Here is a 25,081-nt window from a genome sequence, read left to right as displayed (position 1 = left end):
CTAGGAGGCCAAACTTTTTCTATAAACAAGAGGCAGGCAGAAGACAGGGGCAAGGTTGTGTGTTCCAGGATGGCTCCATAGGGGCCTGTTAATAGGGACAATAGAAGCTACAGTCTCTAGATAGGAACGCAGTTTGTTTTGAAGGAGATCACAATGTGCCACCCCAAAATATGCCACTGCAGGAGAGGAACAGAATGTGCTTTTTTATAATAGGTTCACTGGCCAGGACCCTATAAATTAGAATGACAAAAGACAACTTAACAAGAGAAAAGCATATTATATAAACTTACGATGCTATAAAAGTTTTACATAACAAGAGAGCCTTCAGAAGGAAATGAAGATCTGAAGAAGTGGTTAAGCTTGAGCATTTTCATACTAGATCCGATCAAGTGTAAAGTCACGGGAAAGTGTGATAGGATACAAGGTATGAGCTAAGGATGGTAAGCTGGAGGAAACGCAGCAAGGGCTGTTGGTTTGGGCTCCTCTTGGTATTCCTCTGTCCTCAGAGATACACATACTCCTTTTCTCCAGATATAGGGTGGGGAGCACTCACATGAGAGTCTTAAAATCTGCTTTAGGGGAGAAAGAGGAGGCCAGAGAGTCCTTCCAGCACCTGCCATTTCTCAAACTCCATCTTAAAATATTCAATATGCCAAGGTGCCATATTCTGGGGTAATGTGTCCTGAGCTCTTTTTCCACATTGGCATAAAGATCATTTTGAGATAAATATAGTTGAGATTCAACAGCTGTAGAAAGAAGCTATCCCAGATTTTTCCCTATCAGACGAAAAGCAGAAACTCCTGAGAATTACGGACTGCCATAAATCCCTTATCCAAGGGGGGTTTTATGGCCATTAAGAAGATGGAAAGTTGGTATGGAGATTGACCAGCACAGGCAAGCCTTGCTAAAATAGCCCTTATCTTCTCTTACTTTCCTCCATATATTTATCTTTCCATAGTTTTCCATACTTCAAAGCCCAAAACCCTTTTCCTTTGTCTAGTCACATATCCATAATTTACTATTCTTTATAAAAAATGCTATGTAAGTTCTCTTTGGGTCTTCACTTCTTTTCTAGGAAGGTTCCCCATTTATCATAAACATTAACATCAAGTAAAATTTGCATGCTTTTTCTTCTTTTAATCTCTCTTATCCATCTAATTTGCAAGGCCCCAGGAAATGAACCCAAGAGGGTAGAGGAAAATTTCCTCCTATACAGTTTGTTTGTTTATGTGTTACTTAATTATTTATTTTGTTCACTATGTTCACCTATGTTCACTGATTGTGAAGTAACATTTTGAGGTTTTCTCTGTCCATTCATCTATCCATCCATCATCCATGTTCATCCATCTAGCCATTTATTTATTTTACTGAATCATTTGAGAGTTACTTTAGATATCGTGATACTTCATCTCTAAGTAGTTCATCAAGACTCTCTGAAAAAAAGGTTTTTTCCTATACAAACATGATGATCACACTTAGAAGTTTAACACTGAGTTAATACTATTATTTAATACCATGCTACTCATAGTGTGGTCTAAGGGCCAGCAACATCTGATTTCACCTCTAGGAACCCTCAGATGGTGCATGCACTGGATGGGGGTGGGAGGGGGGTGCAGAAATCTGTATTTTAACAAACCTTCAAAATGATTCTGTTCCTGATAAAATTTGAGGGCCAAAGTTCTAGATTAAAAGAGATTTGAGAGACTTCACAACTAAATGCTATGTATGATACTAGATTTAAATTTGAGGTGGGGATGGAATGGGGAACAGACAAATAGGATGTTACTGGGACCATTTGGGAAATTTGAATGTGAATTGTACATGAAATCAGGACTTCTCAAAATTGAACGCACACAGAAATCACCCCAGGGAACTTGTTAAAATGTAGATTCTGAGTCTGGGGTGGGTCCAAGCTTCTGCATTTCCAGTGAGGCTCCTAGATGATGCTGATGTTGCTGGTCTTGGGACCAGGTTTTGAAAATTAATCTAGAATAACTCCCCAATCTTTTTTTTAAAAGAAACTACACTGACATTTTTGAAGAGCCCAAGCTGACTGTATTGCAAAGCATCTCACAATTTGCATGTACCTAATTGTTTTCTCATTGTTAGATTCAGATTAAATGTTTTTGGCAGGAATACAATATAGATGATGCTAGGCCCTTCTCTGTAGAACACATCAGGAAACACATGATTTGACCACTCTTTAATGCACCTACAGCTTCAGCTCCCAGCCTTTCTCCCTCCACCCATCCCACCCATCCCACCCATCTCCCCAGCAGGGGTGGTGTCAAAGCCGTCCAAGGAGACCTTACCCTGCACTTATATTCTTGCTGGTGCTGTTGACAGGTGCAACTGTGAAGAACTAATTGCAAAGCTGAATACCCACTAGACAACTTTATTTGATCTGTCTCCCAAACTCAAACCCCAATGATACAAAACAGTATAACTGTGTTTGTGAAAATCCTCCTATACTAAAGATGAATCACTAGTTTGCCTCAGAAATGAAAAGGAGACTGATTCAGGTAAGCTCTGTTGCCAAAAATAACCTATGAAGGATGTACACCAAAAAAAAAAAAAACAAAACAGAAAATAGGCAGAAGCCAACAAAAGAAACACAGATGGTGTTATGACAGACCTACAAAAATCCTTTTGAAGATAAATATAGGTAACAGGTTTTGAACCTCCCCTGGAAAATAGCAACCAGTTCAGCAAGCATCCTTCCTTTACTGTCAAAGGGAATCTCAAAATAGAATGAGAATTTTTTGGTCCAAAGATACATATTTCATAAAGAAGACTTATGGAATGGACCAACTGAGGGCAAAAAAGAAGAATGCATGATTTTTGTAATGAATGAGACACTGGTTAAAGCTCACTAATCAAAAGACACTTCAATACTTGATACTTTAAAGGCAAACAAAGAAATAGAGGTAGAGCAGTTCCTGAGAAGAGTCAAGGTACTTGTTAAACTCCTAGTCAGTGGGAGTTGTGGCATTCAAGTCCTATCCTTGGGACATATTTATTTTTGAGAAGGACAATACAAGAACTGTAAATAACTCTGCCTTCCTGGGCTGGTTAGCCTGCCCCAAAGGCACGCTGTGATTTCCACTGAAGGAAGGGGCGTGTCTGGCTCTCTGAGCTGGGAGGCAGCTGGTCCAGCCAGAGGAGCCTGTCACACCCAGATGGCTGGGAGAGTCAGTTTTTCCCAAAGTTGGGTACACAGTCTGAGAGTCTAAATACAGCGAGGTTTCCAGACACAGACACAGCTGGAACACCGTCAGTCTATCTCAGACACAACAAGCATAATGAAAGAAGAGCTTTTACCCATGACTTCCAACCTTATCTTTAAGGTTGATGTGTTGTTATTAATTAAGGGCAATTTTAGGGGTGAAGGGCTTCCCAGGTGGCGCTAGTGATAGAGAACCTGCCTACCAACGCAGGAGATGCAAGAGACACAGATTGGATCCCTGCCTGGGTCAGTAAGATCCCCTGGAATAGGAAATGGCACCCCACTCCAGTATTCTGGGAAGTTCCATGGGCAGAAGAGCCTGGTGGGCTACAGTTCATGAAGCCGCAAAGAGTTGGACACGACTGAGCGCGTGCATGTGTGTGCACGCAGACACACGCAGACACACACACACACACACACACACACACACACACAGAGTCAGAGAAGTTTAAATGCAAGTAAAGGGGGGGAGTGTAGTCCACCAAATTTAAGGGACTTTTGTAAAAGTTGCCGAAGAAAAGAGGCAGCTGACCTCACCTCTTCAATCTCATACGCCTCTGGCACTCCTGTCCCAATCATTCAGAACCACTCCAGTGCCTCAAACTTGATACACACACTGTTGCCTCCAGGTCTTCATCCCTGCTCTTCTCACCGTCAGCTGGTTCAGTTCAAGTTAGACAATCCCTTCCTTGGAAAGCCTCCTTGACCCCACCCTCTCCAGTGCTGCCCACACAGCATGCTGTACTCGCGGTCATGAGAGTGTCTGTCCCTTTCACTAGACTGCAAGCTCCTTGAGAGCAGAAACCTTGTTTTGTTCCATTATTGAAACTTTAGCATCTAGTCTAGTGCCTGGCACACAGTATTAATCATGATAGAGATGGACTTATCACATTCTATGTACTACTCTAAGTACTTCACAATGGCTCATTCATTTAATGTTCATGACAACATTATGAGGTAAGTACTGTTATTATTCCCATTTTACAGAAAAAGGAAGCAAAAACTATTTATGTAACTTGGTCTCATTTATGTCCATGGTCTCATAATTGGTAAGCAGTGGAGCCATGGTTAATACCTGGCCAGTTTTGTTCTATGGATCATGTTTCTTAACTAAACCATGTTGCTTTTAAATACCTGATGAAAGGATGAATGAATGGTGGTACTCTGTGTAAGGATGAATGGATGACTGTGTATGTCTCTGGACAGTTAAAGAAAGCTAAGGCATGAGAAAAATGTGCCCACTGTAGGCCTCTTGTATGTGCCTGCTAAGTTGCTTCAGTCATGTCTGACTCTTTGCGACCCCATGGACCGTAGCCCACCAGGCTCCTCTGTCCATGTGATTCTCCAGACAAGAATAATGGAGGGGATTGCTATTTCCTTCTCTAGGGGATCTTCCTGACCCAGGGATTGAACCCATCTCCTGCACTGGCAGGCGGGTCCTTTACAACTAGCGCTGAATCAGAGTATAACCATATGGTCCTTGCCCTCCCAACCCCCCTGTCCCCCGCCTCCCCACAGCATGTCCTCTGCTTGCCTTTTGCCTGTGGAAAAGTTTAGTCAAAGAATAAGTTTAATTAGAGAAGTGAGAAATGCTGAAACAAAGGAAAGCAGTCAAAGGAGACTAAATAATAATAATGTAGTCATTAAGCATAGTCAAGGACCTTTAGTTCTTTCTCAAGGGCTATAGATAATATTCTGAGCCATACCCTGTGAGCTGCCTTATAGAAACCAAAACACCAGGTGGAAAAGTTAACTACATGATGACCAGACTGCACCCAGGACTTGAGCTGCCACAATTCTGAGAACTGACCGCAAAGAAATGGGAACAAGCACACCCCGGAACTGAAGATTAATTGTTCCTAAAACAACCAAGATGATGCTAGTGAGACCACTGATGACCAACTGAAGATGACTGTTAGAGACGACTGTGCTGTTTCTGCATGTAGCCCCCCACCCCTGACTCTGTCTATAAAAGCTCCCACCCCCTGCTTGTCAGGGTGGGGAGTCGGCCTTTGAACAGATGTCTGCCACTCTCCCCCCACGTTGCTGACATCTGAAGTAAAGCAAACTTACCTTTCCACCACACTGGCCTTTTTTTTTTGGCTTTTGAGCAGTGAGCAGCCATATTCCACAAACATACACTCTTTCGGTAACAGCGCCAAATGTAAGAAAGGTCCAATTAAGTGAAAATTTGGGGGCACAAACTATTTCCTACTAAAGAAGGAACACACAAACACACAAAAGCAGACACTAAGGAACCCATGGAAACAGCATGGGTTTTGAAATCAGAGGGCTAGATTTGAATCATGGCCCTGCTAATTTGAGGCCAGTCACTTTGTCTAAAAATACCCATGTCATCGGTAGAGGACATGTGTGCATCCACTAGAGTGCCTAGTACTTCCGGACCTTCTGAGAAACTGGTTCCTTCCTGCTCAAGAGAGTTGACATCACCTGAATCTGATTTAACACAAGCAGAAAATTGCTGAGGAAAGGACTGGAGTGGCTGGTTCACTGGAGGACGGGGAGGCAGGACTTGTCTGAATTCCCTGACCTCTTCCTGAAACCAGGTTTTGGGCTTTAAAACCAGAGATGAACTCAAAACTTTCTAAGCTTCTCCAATTCCTTAAATTCTAGAATTAGTAGGCAACTCGCATGCCAGTTTGGAAAAATATGCTCATTATACAAATGGGATATCCTTGAGGACACAGTGCTTGGTATTTATATTTTAATATTCCTTCTCAGATAATAAAAGTAATTAAAGTTCCCTGCAAAAAAAGTAATTAAAGCCCATTACAGTAATACAGAGAAGTACATATAAAAAATGAAAGATGTTGATGTTCATGCTAGTCATCTTGGAAGATCATTCTTAATTTCTTTCTATATAAGTATGTATACTTTTTCCAAAAAAACAGAAATACAATTAAAGTGTATATAACATTTTGTTATTTCCACTTGATGATATGTTGTGGATAGCTATACTAACATAGGCACATATAATCAACTGTACAGTAATCCACTGAAAGGATTTACTATATATGATTTAACAATGCTGTTAAGTGACACCTGAAGCCATTATTATGAATAATACTTCAATAAAAATGTCAGTATGCACATCTTTGAGCCCTTTTTCTATTACTTGTTTAAATTCCTAAAATGGGAATCTCTAGGTTAAACATGGGAATTTTTATTTTGATACATATTGTCAAACTCCTCTAGAAAGGTGACATTTCATTATTAGTATAGAAAAGTCACCCATACAGTCTAACACTGGGAATAGCTATTGTTTTTAACATTTGTCAAATAGAGTAAAAAAAAAAAAAAGGCTTCTCGTTTTAACTTATACTTGATTGCTAGTGAATTACACATTTAAATGTTTATGGACTATTTGAAATTTTGTTTTGTGAATTTCTAGTTCATATTCTTTTTTTTTTTTTTAAATAATGCATAATTTTTATTTTTTTTTTTATTTTTTATTTTTTTTTATAAATTTATTTATTTTAGTTGGGGGCTAATTACTTTACAATATTGTAATAGTTTTTGCCATACATTGACATGAATCAGCCATGGGTTTACATGTGTTCCCCTTCCCGGACCCCCCACCCACCTCCCTCCCCATCCCATCCTTCTGGATCATCCCATTGCCCCGGCCCTGAGCCCTTGTCACATGCATCGAACATGGAATGGTGCTCTGTTTCACATATGACAATACACATGTCTCAATGCCATTCTCCCAGAACGTCCCACCCTCACCTTCTCCCTCAGAGTCCATATAATTGTTCCATGCATCTGTGTCTCTTATTCTGTCTCGCATATAGGGTTATCGTTACCATCTTTCAAATTCCATATATATGCATTAGTATACTGTATTGTTGTTTTTCTTTCTGGCTTACTTCACTCTGTATAATGGGCTCCAACTAGTTCATATTCTTAGCACATTTTCTTATCAATTGTGAGAGCATGTATTCTCCCTTGCAGATCTGATGCTGTATAGAACCTTACACACAGTAGTTACTCAATAAAAATTTGTTGAATCCCTGTTCGGTGGCTGCAAATACAGCAACTTTTCTACATGGTCTGGATTGCTTAAAATACGAATCCAATAAGATATTGATAGAAAACATTTTTGTTTCCTAAATACGCCATAGAAAAACAATCACTGACTCAATGGACATGAATTTGAGCAAACTGTGGGAGACAGTGAAGGACAGAAGAGCCTGGCATGCTGCAGTCCATGGAGTCACAGAGTTGGATACAACTTAGTGACTGAACAACAACATAAACACACACACACACACACACACACATATATAACATCATTTTATATTGTGTTTACTTTTAATGTTTGTAAAGACATATTTTCATCTTTAATGATCAGGGCATTTTGATGAGATGTGTGTGTATGTGCATGTGGGCTCAGTCACGTCTGACTCTTTGCAACCTGATAGACTGTAGCCCACCAGGCCTCCCTGTCCATCGAATTTTCCAGGCAAGAATACTGGAGTTGGTGGCCATTTCCTACTCCAGGGAATCTTCCTGACCCAGGGATTGAACCCAAGTCTTCTGTGCTGGCATGTGGATTCTTTACCATTGGCACCACCTGGGAAGCCATTTTAATGATATGAAATAGCTTTCCAATAACAGAACCCAACATTATAACGTTGTGCCTCTAGGAAAAGGGTCTCATGGGTCTGTAGTGCAGGAACCTATTGGGATGTCATTGGAATCATTTGAACCTCATTCAGTAAATAGTAGGTCCTCTAGGAAAAATCCATGGAATTTTACTGTCTACCCATCTATACCGCCAAGGTTTCACAAGAAAGACCACATCCACCCCTCACTTTAACTTGTGAGAAAGAGCAAAAAATACTATTTCTTTTTAGTTCCATGGGGCCATTAATCAAAACATACACCTGGCGGGCTATAGTCCATGGGGTTGCAGGGAGTCAGAAACGACTGAGCACACACACATACATATATGTACCCTTAGAGTTGCAACTAAAAACAAACTATCTGTGACCTGTTCTTTCCTTAACAAATGTTCCAGTCTATACTTGGGGTGGTGATGGGTTAGTTTTCTACTTGCATTGTTGCAGTAAGAGAGCCTGAAATACTGTGCATCTTTGCTTCTCTCACAAGGCTCTGGTTGCCCATTTTAGTGATGGAATCTTGTTGCCATTGTCCTATGTTCTCAAACAGCCAAGCTAAGCCAAATAACCCAGAGCACAGAGGCTTAAACTTCAGGCACGCTGCAGGGAGCGCTGCCTTCCCCTCTTTGGGGGCCTCATGTCGTAGTCTGGGGGCCAGCACACAAGCATCTAGAGCAGCTGGAGTCACCTGTGTGAAAGGGGAGAACTCACCAAAAACGTGATTTTCACTGTTGTAAATACTGCCCCGATTTAGTGCCCAACTTCCTCTCCTCTCACCCCGATATTTCAAGAGGAGAGAGACTTAATGTCTGATAAAGTTCTTTCTTTGCCCACATGAAAGGGGTGTGGAGCAATTGCAAGCTTGCTGAAGAACAGTTGTCTGTGGAGACAACCACAGCTTCGGTTTTCAGGCTACCAGCCCCTCTGGCTGCCTCTCTTCCTATCTTTGAGCAGGAGCAGTAGTTTATGCCAACTCCAGAACTTCAAATGTGTCATTTCTGAAACCACAACAAGTCTCTCAAGCTTCCTGAACAAAGTGCTCGGAGTGGAAAGCCCTGAAGTACTTTTGGGCCTCCTGAAACCACAAAGCTGATTACCGAACAAAGCCCCGGAGCATCCGAGCACAGGAGTGACTTCCTTGGACTTCATCTCAGAAAACGAAAAACCTGTTGTTGAGAGCGGTGACTGGGGAGGTGTGTGGGGGTGGTTTAGGGTGAGGGTAGGGAGGGGTCTGACTTCTCTGCTCAGATCAGTAACACCATCTAGATAGTGTGTACCAGTAATGGGGTCACAGCATTTTAAAGCACAAGGACCTACTGGTAATATCAACTTTTAAATAATTGTATTGTTAGTAAACCCAGTTAAGAAAATATATTAATATGATAATAAATAAAAGCTAGTATGAGTTCAGTAGTTCTTCTACGTACGTTTATATTTTTCTGGTTCTGGTTGTCCTCGTATTTATGAAAAGTGTTAGTACATTTGCACAAAACATTTTTTCACTCCTGAAATTATGCATCTAGAATCTAGATTCAGGGACACTTTGCAATAACTACATGGCCCACTAGAGGTCCCACTAGAGGTTGGGAACTGCAGGTAAATAAGAACTACTCATCATGTCTAATATTTAACAGGTCTGCAAGCTTCCCTGGAAGAAAATTGACTGTGTATTTGGATGTCTTTCAGTTCATTGTTTATTCACAGGTTTCAAATTACTGGATTATTTCCTCTTGGAATGTAATGCCAGAATACATACATCTCTCTCTTTAAAATGATTAAAAAATTTGTCCATCTTCATTGAGATATAATTGACATATAACATTCTGTAAGTTTAAGGCATATGTGTGTTAGCTGCTCAGTCATTTCTGACTCTTTGTGATCCTGTGGACTGTAGTCCACCAAGTTCCCCTGTCCATGGGATTTTCCAGGGAAGAATACTGGAGTGGGTTGCCATGCCCTTCTCCAGAGGATCTTCCCAACCAGGGGATCAAACTGGGGTCTCCCACATTGCAGATAGATTCTTTACCTTCTGAGACATAGCATAGCCTGTTTATTTGACATGCTTATATACTGCAAAATGATTACCACCATAGCTGAAGTTGACACCTCCATCCCATCACATATGCCTCTCTGAAGGAGGGTTATATTTTCTCTTCCCAGGCAATGCAAACTATATAACTCTGTATTTCCCATTTTTGCTTGATTATGAAGAAATTTAGAACTAAATGTAATGCTTAGTGTGGAAGTCACCTGGTACCACAGTCACTGCATCCTCTGCTCCTTCCGCAACTGCTTCTAGTCTTCTTTATTTTGCAAACATCTCTCTGAAGGTCATATACATTATAGGCCTCCTCACCTCACTAGAATTAGATGAGCATAAATTATAAACAAGTGCCAGCCCCTCCTTGGCTGCAAGCCTCCATGGGAGTTAATAAGGGTAAAATGTCCTGCACAGGGCCTTCCTCTGGGCTAATGAGCTACTACGCCATCTCCTTGGCCAAGCGTATGCTTCTGGTCTAGCGTCATTTAACTTCCTAGGCTACATTTCTCCAAGATGATGAGTGTAGGAGATGGTGGTGGATGAGCAACGTGACTCATTATTACAATACCCACCCTATACAGGGCTTCAAAGCAAAGCAAAACAAAGTAAAATTTTCTCTGTCCTAAGGAATTCAAGAGAGCTGGCCATCATAGATAGGCAATAAAAGCAGCCCCTGCAGGTGCCAGGAGCTTCCCCAACATTCTCAATGGCAGAATCTCCTGACTCTTCCAGGGAGCTTCTTCTCTGTTTTATTTCTCATCTGACCTGCTGCCCTTGCTTTGTTCCAGCCTCTGTCCTCTTCCAACCAGCCTTTCAGCCAACAAATTAAGCCATCGTACCACAAGGGGGCAGTGCAATTACAGAAACTATGGATCCAACTGGCCTTGCTGCTTAAGACTAAGAAGTTTTAGTCATAAAATCATTCCATACATTGTGCTTCAGAAACTTGTCTTTCTCTATGATTTTTTTCTCCCTTTCCACCCTTAAACTCACATTATGGTGAGATGCACATTGTAAATCTATATTCACATCAATGCTTTTATATATGGATTGTCTTGAATTCTATCAAAGTTCTTTATACCTTAAGATGCCACTTAACATGTTGTGATGTGATATGTAAATAAAATAGAGACCCAGAGATCATTACATTATATAAGGGCCTCCTTTGGGTACAAATCACAAAGTTATGATGGTGAGGTATTTCTTAGAACTAAATCCCTTCAGACAGTACTGTGAGAGCACTGCAGGCTAAAGGGGGTCTCTGAACTTGAAAGGAAGCTAAGAATTACTTAACTACAAATATCCAGTCTGCTGAGTGACTTTCCTGTTTATTATAAACAAAGGTTCTTGGGCATTTGATCTGTGTACTGTGAGTTTGGTTAGTGTGAGTCAGACTCCTGAAGTCAGCTCCGACAGGCTCTGGTGGCTGTGTGGAGCATGGTGACTCCCGGACCCTGTCTCAGGGGCAGCTGCTTTATCCCATTATCCCTAAGTGTTTGCTTTTAGTATGTGGGTATAGTATTTGCTCTACTTTGATTATAAGAGCTTGTCACTATAAATAAAGGTAATGCCAAAGAAGGGTAAGTATTATGACACACAGAGTCACTGTTTAGTCTTTAACTCAAACTGTGATTACTATTTAATTCTTAATTAGCATCAGAGGGTTACCAGGCGTTTTCCAGAAAACAGAGAGGAAGAACAGGCCTGCGATCTCATCTCTAGATCAGAAGAAAGCACCAGTCGCCACTAAGGAATTTGGCCTTTGCTCTTTAGAAAGGAACCTGAACTGACCAAGAGACTTAGGATTTCACTAAGAGAGTTGATTCTCAGAAAAGTGTAAGGTTGATTTTATAGTCAAGGATAGAGAAATTTTCCAGATGTCTTAACATTGGTTTACAAAGATTCATTAAGACTGAAAAAAATTAGACTTACTGTGGTGATTATTCTGCAATATATACAAATATCAAATCATTATGTTGTACACCTGAAACTTTTCTGTTTGTTTGCTTAAAAGTTTTTATTGGAGTATAGTAGATTCACAGTGAATGTTGTGTTAGTTTCAGGGGTACAGTAAAGTGAATCAGTTATGCTATCAAATCATCTTACCTGGACTAGTTATTGTTTACCTTGAAAACCTGTATGTAATTGGTTGTATCTGTATATCTATATACTGGGATGAGATTTCTTGACTTCTTTGCAATCTTTTAGCAGATTACCTGTGATATGTATCAAATTGAAGTTTAATGCCTATTCACAAATAAAAGTTTCCTTTTTCTAAAAGAAAAGAAAACAGGTTAGGAAGGAGGATGAAAGGAAGAGAAATTTATAGAGGGCAGTGTAATGAACATAGGCATTATACTAAACTCTTAATTTGGAGTTTTATAACTGCCCTAGGGTTTCCTGGGCTTCCCAGGTGGCACAGTGGTAAAGAATCCATCTGACAATACAGGAGATGCAAGAGATGTGGGTTTGATCCCTGGGTTGGGAAGATTCCCTGGAAAAGCAAATGACAACCTACTCCAGCATTCTTGCCTGGAGAATTCCAGGGACAGAGGAGCCTGGTGGGCTACAGTCCAGGGGGCACAAAGAGTCAGACATGACTGAGCACACACAAACACACACACAACCGCCCTAGGAGGTAGGTGGTATCATTATTGTTGTTGTTGTTTAGTTGTCAAGTTGTGTCTGACTTTTGTGACCCCATGGACTATAGCCCACCAGACCCCTCTGTCCATGGGATTATTCTGGCAAGAATACTGGAGTAGGTTGCCATTTTCTTTTCCAGTGGATCTTCCCAACCCAGGGATTGAACCCATGTCTCCTGCATTGGCAGGGGGATTCTTTACCACTGAGTCAGATGGGAAGCCCTTTATTATTAGTACCCTTGTATAAAGGAAAAAACTGAGTGAGAAAAAGGCTAATACTTCTCCCAGACTTTCTCAGAGAAACAAGTGAAATTCTAAGCTAGCTCATGTTCTTGATCGCTACCAAGTATCCTGACACTAGAGTCTGCATTCTTACCCACCCTGCTGTCCTCTCTCCAGAAGGGTCTGTGAATCTAGACCAAGTTAAGGAAAGGCAGAACAAAGCCTCAAGGGAGGCAATCCTGTGTCTAGCTTCTCAGCATTCCTGCCACACTGACAGATGAGAATAATTTATTTTCATTTCTCTGGTAATAAGTCTGTTTGTTTATTCCAGCACTATGTGCTTGAGGGCCCTTCAACACAGATACAACATTACTTCTCAAGTGAATCAGACTTCAACATAGACAAATCATTCAGCAGATATATTGAGTTTTGTAACCAGAACCTGGGAATAAGGAAATCTACAAATAGTTTTACAACAAATCTACCTCTGGGAACTAAGATAAATAACACACACACCTTCATCAGCCAGTCAAAATTATATAGATAAAACTGAATACATTATGGGAGAAGGCAAGCACAGTGTTTAGTAAGAAGGAAATATTTGTTGAAAGGATTCATGTTAGAAACAGTTGTAGTGATTCAGAATCAGTGTCAGAGATAACTACAGATACACATAATGAAGGGAATCTTAACAATCAATCTGGACAATGTATAGTGATTAAGGAAACCACAGAAGACCAAATAGGGAGGCTGTAGGTTATATTAACTAGTATAATAATGGCCATACCTTATTCCACAAGAGTAAAATTTCAATTTAACTAGAATAGAGTGAACCCAGTATAATAACCCGGAATTATCATCATGAATACGGTCCATTGAGTTATGTGGAGCTGTCTGTTTTGATGCTTTGCCATACTCTTAGATTCTTGTGTCTGATCTGTAAATTCCTTTTCTTTCTCTTATTGCAGACAGGGTACAGTGATGTATCAGTCTCAGGTGGTTACTGCTGAGGCAGACATTTTGTGTTAAAGCTGCCAAGGTCCTGGAGGTCCCCTTAACACTCCCTGATACACAGATTCCTAGGAAAAACAAGTTCTTTTTTAATGGTGATCTGTGCCTCTGATTAGGTTAACCAGGGGTCCTTCTTGGGTAATGTGGATTCTGGAGCTAGAGAGTGTTAAATTCTCGGTGTGTCTGTAACTGTGATACATGAACTGAGAAGCTGTCATATAAGCCCATCACATGGCCCGTCCTTTATAAAGCAGACACTTAATAAGAAGGAAGAAATGTTGTTCAGTCACTCAGTTGTGTCCAACTCTTTGTGACCCCATGAACTGCAGCACACCAGACTCCCCTGTCCTTCAACATCTCCTGGAGCTCGCTAAAACTCATGTCCATTGAGTCGGTGATGCCATCCAACCATCTCTGCTTCTGTCATCCCCTTCTCCTCCTGTCTTCAATCTTTCCCAGCATCAAGGTCTTTTCCAATGAGTCAGCTCTTAGCATCAGGTGGCCAAAGTGTTGGAGATGCAGCATCAGTCCTTCCAATGTATATTCAGGGTTGATTTCCTTTAGGATTGACTGGTTGGATCTCCTTGCAGTCCAAGGGACTCTCAAGAGTCTTTCCCAATACCACAGTTCAAAAGCATCAATTCTTTAGTGTTCAGCCTTCTTTATGGGCCACTTCTCACATCCCTGCATGACTATTGTAAAAACCATAGCTTTGACTATCGGCAAAGTGATGTCTCTGCTTTTTAATATGCTATCTAGGTTTGTCACAGCTTTTCTTCCAAGGAGCAAGCATCTTTTAACTTCATGGCTGCAGTCACCAACTGCAGTGATTTTGGAGCCCAAGAAAATAAAGTCTGTCACTGTTTCCATTGTTTCTCCATCTATTTGTCATGAAGTGATGGGACCGGGTGCCATGATCTTAGTTTTCTGAATGTTGCATTTTAAGCCAGCTTTTTCTCTCTTCTCTTTCACCTTCATCAAGAGGTTCTTTAGTTCCTCTTTGCTTTCTGCCATAAGGGTGGTGTCATCTGCATATGTGAGGTTGTAGATATTTCACCCGGCAATCTTGATTCCAGCTTCTGCTTCACTCAGCCTGGCATTTCACATGATGTTCTCTGCAGAAAAGTTAAATAAGCAGGGTGACAATATACAGCCTTGATGTACTCCTTCCCCCATTTTGAACCAGTTCATTGTTCCATGTCTGGTTCTAACTGTTACTTCTTGACAGGTATACAGGTTTCTCAGGAGGCAGGTAAGGTGGTCTGGTATTCCCATCTCTTTAAGAATTTTCCACAGTTCATTATGATCCACACAGTCAAAGGCTTTAACATAGTGAATGAAGCAGAAATAGATGCTTTTCTGGAACTCTCTTGCTTTTTTCATGATACAACGGATGTTGGCAATTTGATCTCTGGTTCCTCTGACTTTTCTAAATCCAGCTTGAACATCTGGGATTTTTCTGTTCATGTACTGTTGAAGCCTAGTTTGTAGAATTTGGGCATTAGTTTGCTGGCATGTGAGATGAGTACAATTCTGTGGTAGTTGGATCATTCTTTGGCATTGCCCTTCTTTGGGGTTGGAATGAAAACTGACCTTTTCCAGTCCTGTGGCCACTGCTGAGCTTTCCAAATTTGCTGTCATATTCAGTGCAGCACTTCAACAGCATCATCTTTTAGGATTTGAAATAGCTCAACTGGAATTCCATCACCTCCACTAGCTTTCTTCGTAGTGGTGTTTCCTAAGGCCCACTTGGCTTCACATTCCAGGATGTCTGGCTTTAGATGAGTGATCACACCATCGTGGTTATCTGGGTCATTATGAGGCAATAAAAAAGTGCAAGGATTCACAATGGACTTATTACCAATTCAATTCCTTCTTCAGGCCCAGAACACTCCTTAGAGAATCTCAGATTCTCTAAGACATCTCCATCTTCTGATAATAAGTCCTGCTTTATCCCTTATGTTGATACAGTGGATTGTTGCTGATTGTTGATTTCTTGATGCTTCCCCAGTGTCCATTCTTTACTTCCTCCTTCCTAATAGTTTGCCATATTTCCAATCCTATGTTTTGAGTAGAACTGATCCTAAATCTCAGTTCTACAGTGAGTCCAGACTGAAGCCAGTTAGCACGCCTCATTATCCTGGATAGGGTTATTGATGCAGAAGTGAACACATGACCTAATTTGTCCTGACTGACCTATTAAGAGATTTTTTTCTGGAAGCTTCTGAGAAAGTTCCTTTTGTCATTCTTAGGAGTTAGCAAAAAAAGATATTTGATGAACATAATGGAGGAGACTTTAAGTGTCAGGTGCTTCTGACAGACATCTTACAACTATAAGGGAAGTTGTATTTAAGATAAAGCCAAAACCATGCAGAAAGAAAAAAAAAACAGATTCTTGGTGAGAATCTGGATCCAACTTTGCTGGAAGCCTCTAGATATGTCACTTACATAGATGAAACATTTCCTTTACTTTTAAATGGCATTTTGACTTGGGTTTTTGATTGCTTGCAACTAATAGAATCCTAACTGATAAGCATTTTTGGGGTGAATTCTGTCACTTGCAAACAAAAGAACACTAGCTTTGTAGTATTCAAAGACTTAAATCTGAGCAGTATATGAAAGGCAGAGTAAATAGGGACTGAGGAAAGACCCAGGGGAATTTCCTGCTAAATAAGTACTCAGGCTTGTGTGTGCTGGGGAGAGGGGAGGTTTAAATATTATTTTTAATTGTTCTGAGGACTTTAGGGGGTTATTTCCTGATTTATTTTCTCAAGAAGCTAGACTATCAAATAAAGGAATTCAGGATAAGTACTAGGATTTTTTTTACTAATAGAAGTGACCTCAGAACAATGAGCTAATTCAACTTTTTCATTTTATACACAACCCATGAAAATTACTGCACATAATCAAACACAAGTGGAATAGAACTTCTTCTATTGCCTTGAAATTTCAAATAAAGCAGAAAGCTGAAAATAATGGGGAATTCCTCTACACTCTAAAGAGTCATGACTTGCTGGGAAGTATCCAATCTAGTTTGGTGACCTTTACCCACACACACTGTATTAGAGCAAACTAAGGATTCCCTAGGAAGAGGAATCCTTGCATAGTTCACAGTAGAAAAGGTATTTTTCCCATCCTCCCTGTGAGGGAAGATTCGGGCTACATGTCCCCTAAGTGGGTGAGGGAAACTCCAAGTGAAATTCTCCAAGAGACTGCAGTTGTCAGTTAGAACAAGGGCTGAGTCAACATCCCTTACTATGTGCTCCACCACCAGAGAGCACATAGATGAGTTTGGGGGTCAAATCCCAGGAGCTTAGGGTACATCCAAAGAAGAAATCAGAGTAGCCCAAGATGGCAAGGCAAGGGTATAGGGCAGCAGTAGGATGGAGCAGGGCAAGGATGCCAAATGTTCCTCAGGTTGTCAGCTCCCAGTGAACAGGCAGTGATGTGACCAAGTGAGAGCCACCCTTGAAAGGCTCTAGCCCAAAGGCTGTCCACTGGGGTGAGGGAATCCTGGCAGAACAATTCTGTATGGGGTTACCTCCAGGGATAGGAGCTGATGGGGTATCACAAGAGGTCATCTGGGGAAAGAATTGCCTGTCAAGAACTAGGGAAAGTGGACAAACATCTCTGAGGAATTCACCAGTATGTACCAGGAAAGAGCCATCATTTGAATCCCAGTGTGAGAAAGCAGGGTCAACAGCACCAACTAATTAAAGCACCACCCTTTACTTCTTATCTCTCCTCTGCCACTGATCTAGAAGGAGTCAAATGTAGGAAAGAGGTGTGTTTGCAGGAGGAGAGAAAGGAGACCACACGCTCCCAAAAGCAGGTTTAAAGCCATGAGTTAATTTCAAGCTGGAAGGCGGGGGAATGGAGAAGCTTTAATTGGATGAAAGATTTAAATTTTGACATTAGGTTGACTGTCCTTCTATAGCTGAAAATAGGATGTTCTGATGTCCCAAAATAACTTGAAAACACTGGAATCTGCCTCACATATTATCCAGACATGGGGGATGGAGGGCCAATATGGTGTTTTGGGACAATAATGGAAGAAGAACAATGCTGTTTCACCTGCTAAAGAAATCGGTAACAGTTTTATCATAAATATAAATCAACATACAACAGCATTGTGTATTTTGAGGCAGAAACAATAGCAGATCAACAAATTCAAGGTGCAGACCTAACATTCTACAAATTGGGTAGTTATAGAGCATCTACTGATTATGCTATTTAACCAAAACAGAGCTGGTCCAGAAACCCACCACAAAGGTTAAGTATAAAGCCCTGCCAGAGAAGCCTCCTTGTCAAACGCATAGGTTATGAATTCAGTTTGGAGGGCATCAATATTATTAGCACACGACTGTCCTCTCTTTTCTCTTACTCTGCTCATTAAAAATAATTCTGACTTTCCCTAGAAGGTTCTTTAGAGACTTCAAAATACTACAGGTTCAAACATCCAGTTCTACAATCATCAACCTATGGGTAACTTTGACTATATTATGTGAAAGAGAATGAATATGAATTTTGTTTGTATGAGTGAGTTGAGGAAAATTCATGATGATCATATTTGTTAAAAATTAAAATTCTTGTGTTTGATTAAACTCTCCTTGAGATCTTATAAAAATAACAGTTGTTTAGTTTGATACTTGGATAAATCTGCATCCTATTATGAATGCATATGTGGATGCATGCATGTGTATATGCCATTGACTTTTCAGAGCCTCAGTTCTTTATCTATAATATCAAGAGTTGAATTGCAGGATATAATCCCCATTCTTTCTACAGCTATAGTTTCAAACTGTTCTCAGACACTGAAAATTAAGCATCAAAATATGCAGTTACAGTTGTAGTATATTGTACCTTAATTACAAAGACTGGAAAGAATATAATGTAAAGTGACTCTCTCAAATGTAGCAGTTGAAACTAAAAGCATTTTATTTAATTCTGGGTTGTCCAGAAAATTCAGTTGACTATAATATCCTGTTCTTTCTTTCTTCCTAATTAGATATTTTCTTAATTTCTTCTTAATTAGATACTCTAAGTTTAATATACTATCAGAAGTAGGTCATTACTATTATAATGGATTTAAAATATGGTAACTCCAAGTTAATATAAAGAATAAGTCAGATGGGCAAAATAGGTGAAGGGGAGTCAGAGGCACAAACTACCATTATATTCTAAGTCGTAAGAATATAATGTACAGCATTATAGTCAATAATATGGTAGCACTAGTGGTAAAGAATCAACCTGCCAAAGCAGGAGATGCAAAAGATTCAGGTTCGATTCCTGAGTTTGAAAGATCCCCTGGAAGAGGAAATGGCACCTCACTCTAATATTCTTGCTTGGAAAATTTCATGGGCAGAGGAGCCTGGCGGGCTACAGTCCATGGGGTCACAAAGAATCAGACGCTGCTGAGAGATTGAGCACACACACATAGTCAATATATTGTAAATACAGTCAATGATATTATAATAACTTTGTATGTGTATAATATATAGAAATATCAAATTAGTATGCAAGAGAGTTCCAGAAAAACATCTATTTCTGCTTTATTGACTATGCCAAAGACTTTGACTATGTGGATCACAATAAACTGTGGAAAATTCTGAAAGAGATGGGAATACCAGACCACCTGACCTGCCTCTTGAGAAACCTGTATGCAGGTCAGGAAGCAACAGTTAGAACTGGACATGGAACAACAGACTGGTTCCAAATAGGAAAAGGAATACGTCAAGGCTGTATATTGTCACCCTGCTTATTTAACTTTTATGCAGAGTACATCATGAGAAACGCTGGGCTGGAAGAAACACAAGCTGGAATCAAGATTGCCGGGAGAAATATCAATAACCTCAGATATGCGGATGACACCACCCTTATGGCAGAAAGTGAAGAAGAACTAAAAAGCCTCTTGATGAAAGTGAGAGAGGAGAGTGAAAAAGTTGGCTTAAAGCTCAACACTCAGAAAACAAAGATCATGGCATCCGGTCCCATCACTTCATGGGAAATAGATGGGGAAACAGTGGAAACAGTGTCAGACTTTATTTTTTTGGGCTCCAAAATCACTGTAGATGGTGACTGCAGCCATGAAATTAAAAGACGCTTACTCTTTGGAAGGAAAGTTATGACCAACCTAGATAGCATATTAAAAAGCAGAGACATTACTTTGCCAACAAAGGTCCATCTAGTCAAGGCTATAGTTTTTCCAGTCGTCATGTATGGATGTGAGAGTTGGACTGTGAAGAAAGCTGAGTGCCGAAGAATTGATGCTTTTGAACTGTGGTGTTGGAGAAGACTCTTGAGAGTCCCTTGGACTGCAAGGAGATCCAACCAATCCATCCTAAAGAAGATCAGTCCTGAATATTCATTGGAAGGACTGATGCTGAAGCTGAAACTCCAACACTTTGGTCACCTGATGTGAAGACCTGACTCATTGGAAAAGACCCTGATGCTGGGAAAGATTGAAGGTGGGAGGAGAAAGGGACGACAGAAAATGAGATGATTGGATGGCATCACCGACTCGATGGACATGAGTTTGAGTAAGCTCCAGGAGTTGGTGATGGACAGGGAAGCCTTGCATGCTGCAGTCCATGGGGATGCAAAGAGTCAGATACAACTCAGCAACTGAACTGATATGAAACTCTCTTTTAATAAAATTATATTCCAGTCAGTATCCTCATTTTATGAGATGAACATTATCAATAAGATAGACATAAATTTCCTGGCTTAGAACAAAGATACTGAACCCTACACAAAAAATCCAGTACAATTGTATCATTCAGAATACCTAAGGTATTCACTACCATTAAATTTTCTAGAGGCTTATAAATTTCATTTTGCACAGAGATATTTTTTATTAAAGTATAGCTGATTTAAAATATTATATTAGCTTCAGGTATATGGTGATTCGATATTTTAATACATTATACTCCATTTAAAGTTATAAAATATTGGTTATATTACCTGTGCTATGCAATACAACCTTGTAGCTTATTTATCTTATACATAGAAGCTGTACCTCTTAATCCCCTATCCCTATCTTGTCCCTTCCCTACTCCCCTCTCTCCACTGGTAATCACTAGTTTGGACCCTATATCTGTGAGTCTTTTTTTGTTGTTATATTCATGTTTGTTTCATTTTTAGATTCCATATATAAGTGATAACACAAAATTGTATGTTATTTTTATTTGTCTTTTTGTCTGACTTATTTCATTAAGCATAATACCCTCCAGGTCCACCTATATTGTTACAAATGGCAAAATTTCATTCTTTTTTATGGCTGATTAATATTCCTGTGTGTATGTGTGTATGTCACATCTTCTTAATCCGATCATTTACTGATGGACACAGGTTGCTTCCATATCTTGGCTACTGTAAATAATGCTGCTATGAATACTGGGTACATGTATCTTTTCCAAACAGTGTTTTCGTTTTCTTTGGATATATACTCAGGAGAGGAACTGCTGGATCATATAGTAGTTCTTAGTTTGGAGAAATCTTCATACTGTTTTCCATAGATGCTGCACCAATTTACCTTCCTGCCAATGATGTATGAGGGTTCTCTGTTCCCCATATCCTTCTCAGTTTTTGTTATTTGTGGTCTTTTTGATGATAGCCTTTCTGACAGGTATGAGGTGATATCTCATTGTGATTTTATTTTGTATTTCTCTGATGACTAGCAATGTTGAGCATCTTTTCATGTGCCTGTTGGCCATCTGTATGTCTTTGTTGGAAGAATTTCTATTCAGGTCTTCTGCCCATTTTTAATCAGGTGTTCTGTTTTTTGATGTTGAGTTGTAAGAGCTGTCCCAAAGAAATATACAGCTTTAATACAATCACTATGAAAATATCCATGACATTTTTCACAGAACTAGAATAATCTTAAAGTTTATATGGGACTGCAAAAGACTCTGTTTAGCCAAAGAAATCTTGAGAAAGAACAACAAAGCTTGAGGTATTATGCTGCCTGACTTCAGACTATACAACAAGGCTACAGTAATAAAAACAGTATAGTATTGACACAAAAACAGAAACATAAGTAAATGAAATAGAATAGAGTGCCCAGAAGCAAATCTGCACATTTGTGGACAATTAATCTATGACAAGGGAGGCAGGAATATACAATGAGGAAAAGACATATGATGCTAGGGAAACCGGATAGCTACACATAAAAAAAAAAATAATTAGAACATTTTCTCACACCAAATATAAAGAAGGTAAAAGAAGCAAAAGCAAAAATAAACAAATGAGACATAATTTAAACTTAAAAGCTTTTGCACAGCAAAGGAAACCATTGACAAAATGAAGAGACAACCTAGTGAATGGGAGAAAATGTTTGCAAATGATATGACCAATAAAGAGTTTATATCCAAAATACATACATGTACAGAATTTTTGCTGCTTCTCTGCCACTATCCATTATATAATACAGTCATTATAGTCAAATTGAAACATGAAATACAATTTATGAGGGTTTCTGGCTCAGGTTAGCCTCAATTGAAAGAGAATTAAGAAATGCATTATAAAGTAAAATATAGTCTTTTAGAATAATGGAAAATTGTAAGCTCTAGGTGTTTTGCAACACTAAATAAATGATGCACAATCAGTTATGATTAATAAATAATTTGTTTTCCTCACAAGTTTAATATACTTACAAAGAAATATGATCATTCTCTCTTTAGTATTTAAAACCTTCAGAAGGTATTAAACCTTCATATCCTTCCATCTTTTTTCCCATTGGTTCTCTGATATACCCTGTCCTAATCCGCCTATTTTAACCTCTCTGATTTTGCCTTCTTTGTCTTTTTCTTTAGTACTTCTTCCTTGTTTACACCCTGAATCTGTATTAGATTATGTTCAGTTGAAAGTAATGAAGACTTTGGCTTCCACACACAAGGGTTTATTCTTTCCAGTAAAAGAAAATCTAGTTTACAGAATGTCCAGAGTAGGTACATAGCAGGCTTATAATTTCAACAGAAACACAGGTCCTTCTACTACTTGGCCCACTGCATGTGACTTCCTCAAGGCCACCCCATGCCAACATGACGGCTAGAGTCAGCCACTGCCTCTGCATTCCAGGCACCAGGAAGGAGAAAGAGGGCATGCTCTGTCCTAGAAGTTTTATAAACACTCCTGACAACACATAATTCAAAAAGAACTTGATCATGTGATCAACAGCTCTATGGTGAGCTGAGAAGTGTGGTCTTTGATTTCATGAGGTGATGATGTGCTTAGCTAAAAGTTCGCATTCTATATTGTGGAAGATTGGGAAATGGATATTATCAAACCTTCTTTTATCTCACCCTGTATTCTACCTTGCTAATCTTAACCAGCCCCACAGTTCCCCACAGTGGATGGACTCTCAAATCTCCTCCAGCCTCAATTTTTCTTCAAATTTCCCTTTCCCATTTACACATTTCTGGTTGTCTTTTCCATCTAGATGTCTCTCTAGATTAGAACCTTACCAACTTTGTAATCAACTTGCTAAATCCCCAAACCAGCTTCCACATAGTTCTCTGAAGCTTAAAGCTTACATTCACACAACCAACTCATATCACAAGAAGCAGTTATCCAGTCTCTCTTAGTGTTTACTGCCTTAGGGCTAAACAGATTGCTGTGACCTGTATTATGCTTCACATCACAATTTATTTCTGATCTTATGTGATTCCCATAACCATTTTGTAAAAGAAAAACATTCGGGTTTTTTGTGGGTTTTTTTTTTTTTGCTATTGCTGTTGTAATTTTTCTGCACTTAGAAAGCCTCCAATATTGCAGGACTAGTCCTGTTACCTAAACACAAGTCCATGTGCCGGACACACAGTGAGGCCGAATAATACCAAAATGTCAGAGTTTGGAACAGAGAAAGGTTTGAGGACCATGCAATGAGATGGGCTGCTCAAGCTCTAAAAAAATCCCAAACTCCTCGAAAAGTTTTCAGCAAAGCCCTTTTCTAGGAAAGGTGAGGGAAGGGTGTGGTTAGTTTTTGCAAACTTCTTGGGTGTCAAATCCTTTATTCTAAAGGTCAGGTCATGGTCAGTAATGGTGTTCTCGTAAATCTCACCAAACGAATGTTATTCTCTATTCTGACAAGAAAAGGCCAGATCCTCAGACACAGCTTTCACCCTCCAAGGTCCAGGTCCTAGCTAAGAGGAGTAGATCTCAGCTGGTGACTTCCTCAGGGCCAGTTATCATTGCTGAGGAAGCCAGGTGCCCAGGATCCAACTGGCCCTGGGCTCCTCAGGCCACTCAGGTGGCAGGCGCCGGGACCTGCAGACTATGACCTAGAGAGAGAGGTCGCTGCCCTTAGGTTACACAGGCAGGGATGGGGGAGAGGTTCACCATCACCTCAAAGCCTGGGCCGGGGCAGTAGGTGGCCTTGGCGAGGGCTCTGGAGCTCTACAGGACACAGCGCCCTGCCTGTTCCCCCATCCAGAAGCCTGGTGAGCTGGAGGGCCCCAGGAAGAAGGCTGGGATCTGTCTCTTACCTCACTCTCTGCCTGCCTGGTGACCACCACTCCGTCGACCATTGGCTGACCGCTGAACCACTAACGGTCACTCATTGACAGTTGGTCGCTTGGGGGAGGGGCCCACTGAAGCAGCAACCAGTGGCTGAGCAGGACCACTAACAGTCACTCATTGACAGTTGGTCGCTTGGGGGAGGGGCCCACTGAAGCAGCAACCAATGGCTGAGCAGGACCACTAACAGTCACTCATTGACAGTTGCTCACTTGGGGGAGGGGCACATTGTGGCACCAACCAATGGCCCAGCAACCATTAGTGGTCTCCAAGTAATAAATATTGCCTGGTAACGGGGGTGTGGGACAACAGCAACAGCGGTGTGCTAAGGGCTGCACAGGGGGTGTGCTCTGTTACTGTCTCTTTATGTGACTTGGCATTATAAAGTAAAATAAACATCAAAATACAAAGGATGTAAAACAAGTAACTGGAAATATGAGTTTACAATCAGTTCTGGGTGCCTACCACTTTGTCTTTTCAATCAAATTTTTTTAAATCAAATTGTCTTTAACCAGATCATCTGACGTGTGCACACAGACTTGATGATGGAGGGAGGGTACAATAGGAATATTATTTGCAAAGTTCACTAATACAAATGAAACTGTCCAGAGAGCTTCTGTTCAGATAAGAATAGAAAGGTGTTTACTTTTTTTTTTTAACCAGAATTTGTTGTGCAAAAAAGCCAAGAAATAGTAGTTATCTTCTATAGGATATGTAGGGGAGAAGAGAATAATACTTCACATAGGAGGAAGATTAATCTCAATATGCTTGGGAA

The 25,081-nt window shown here is 40.2% G+C and overlaps 1 protein-coding gene across 1 annotated transcript in view; it reads right to left on the bottom strand.

The window, feature by feature from the left end:
• LOC145527245 (uncharacterized) overlaps positions 1-24,337 on the bottom strand; it is a 169,059-nt gene extending 144,722 nt beyond the window's left edge. Inside the window, exon 1 of the mRNA XM_081544930.1 lies at positions 24,276-24,337. The gene's annotated coding sequence lies outside the window, so the exon portion shown is untranslated. The remainder of the gene's footprint in view (positions 1-24,275) is intronic.
• Between the last annotated feature and the right edge of the window lie 744 nt (positions 24,338-25,081).

This window comes from Giraffa tippelskirchi, chromosome 11 (assembly GCF_054371585.1).
Source record: "Giraffa tippelskirchi isolate mGirTip1 chromosome 11, T2T-mGirTip1v1.2.pri, whole genome shotgun sequence".
In the NCBI taxonomy this organism is placed as follows: Eukaryota; Metazoa; Chordata; class Mammalia; order Artiodactyla; family Giraffidae; genus Giraffa; species Giraffa tippelskirchi.
This window is presented reverse-complemented; position numbering and strand designations above follow the sequence as displayed.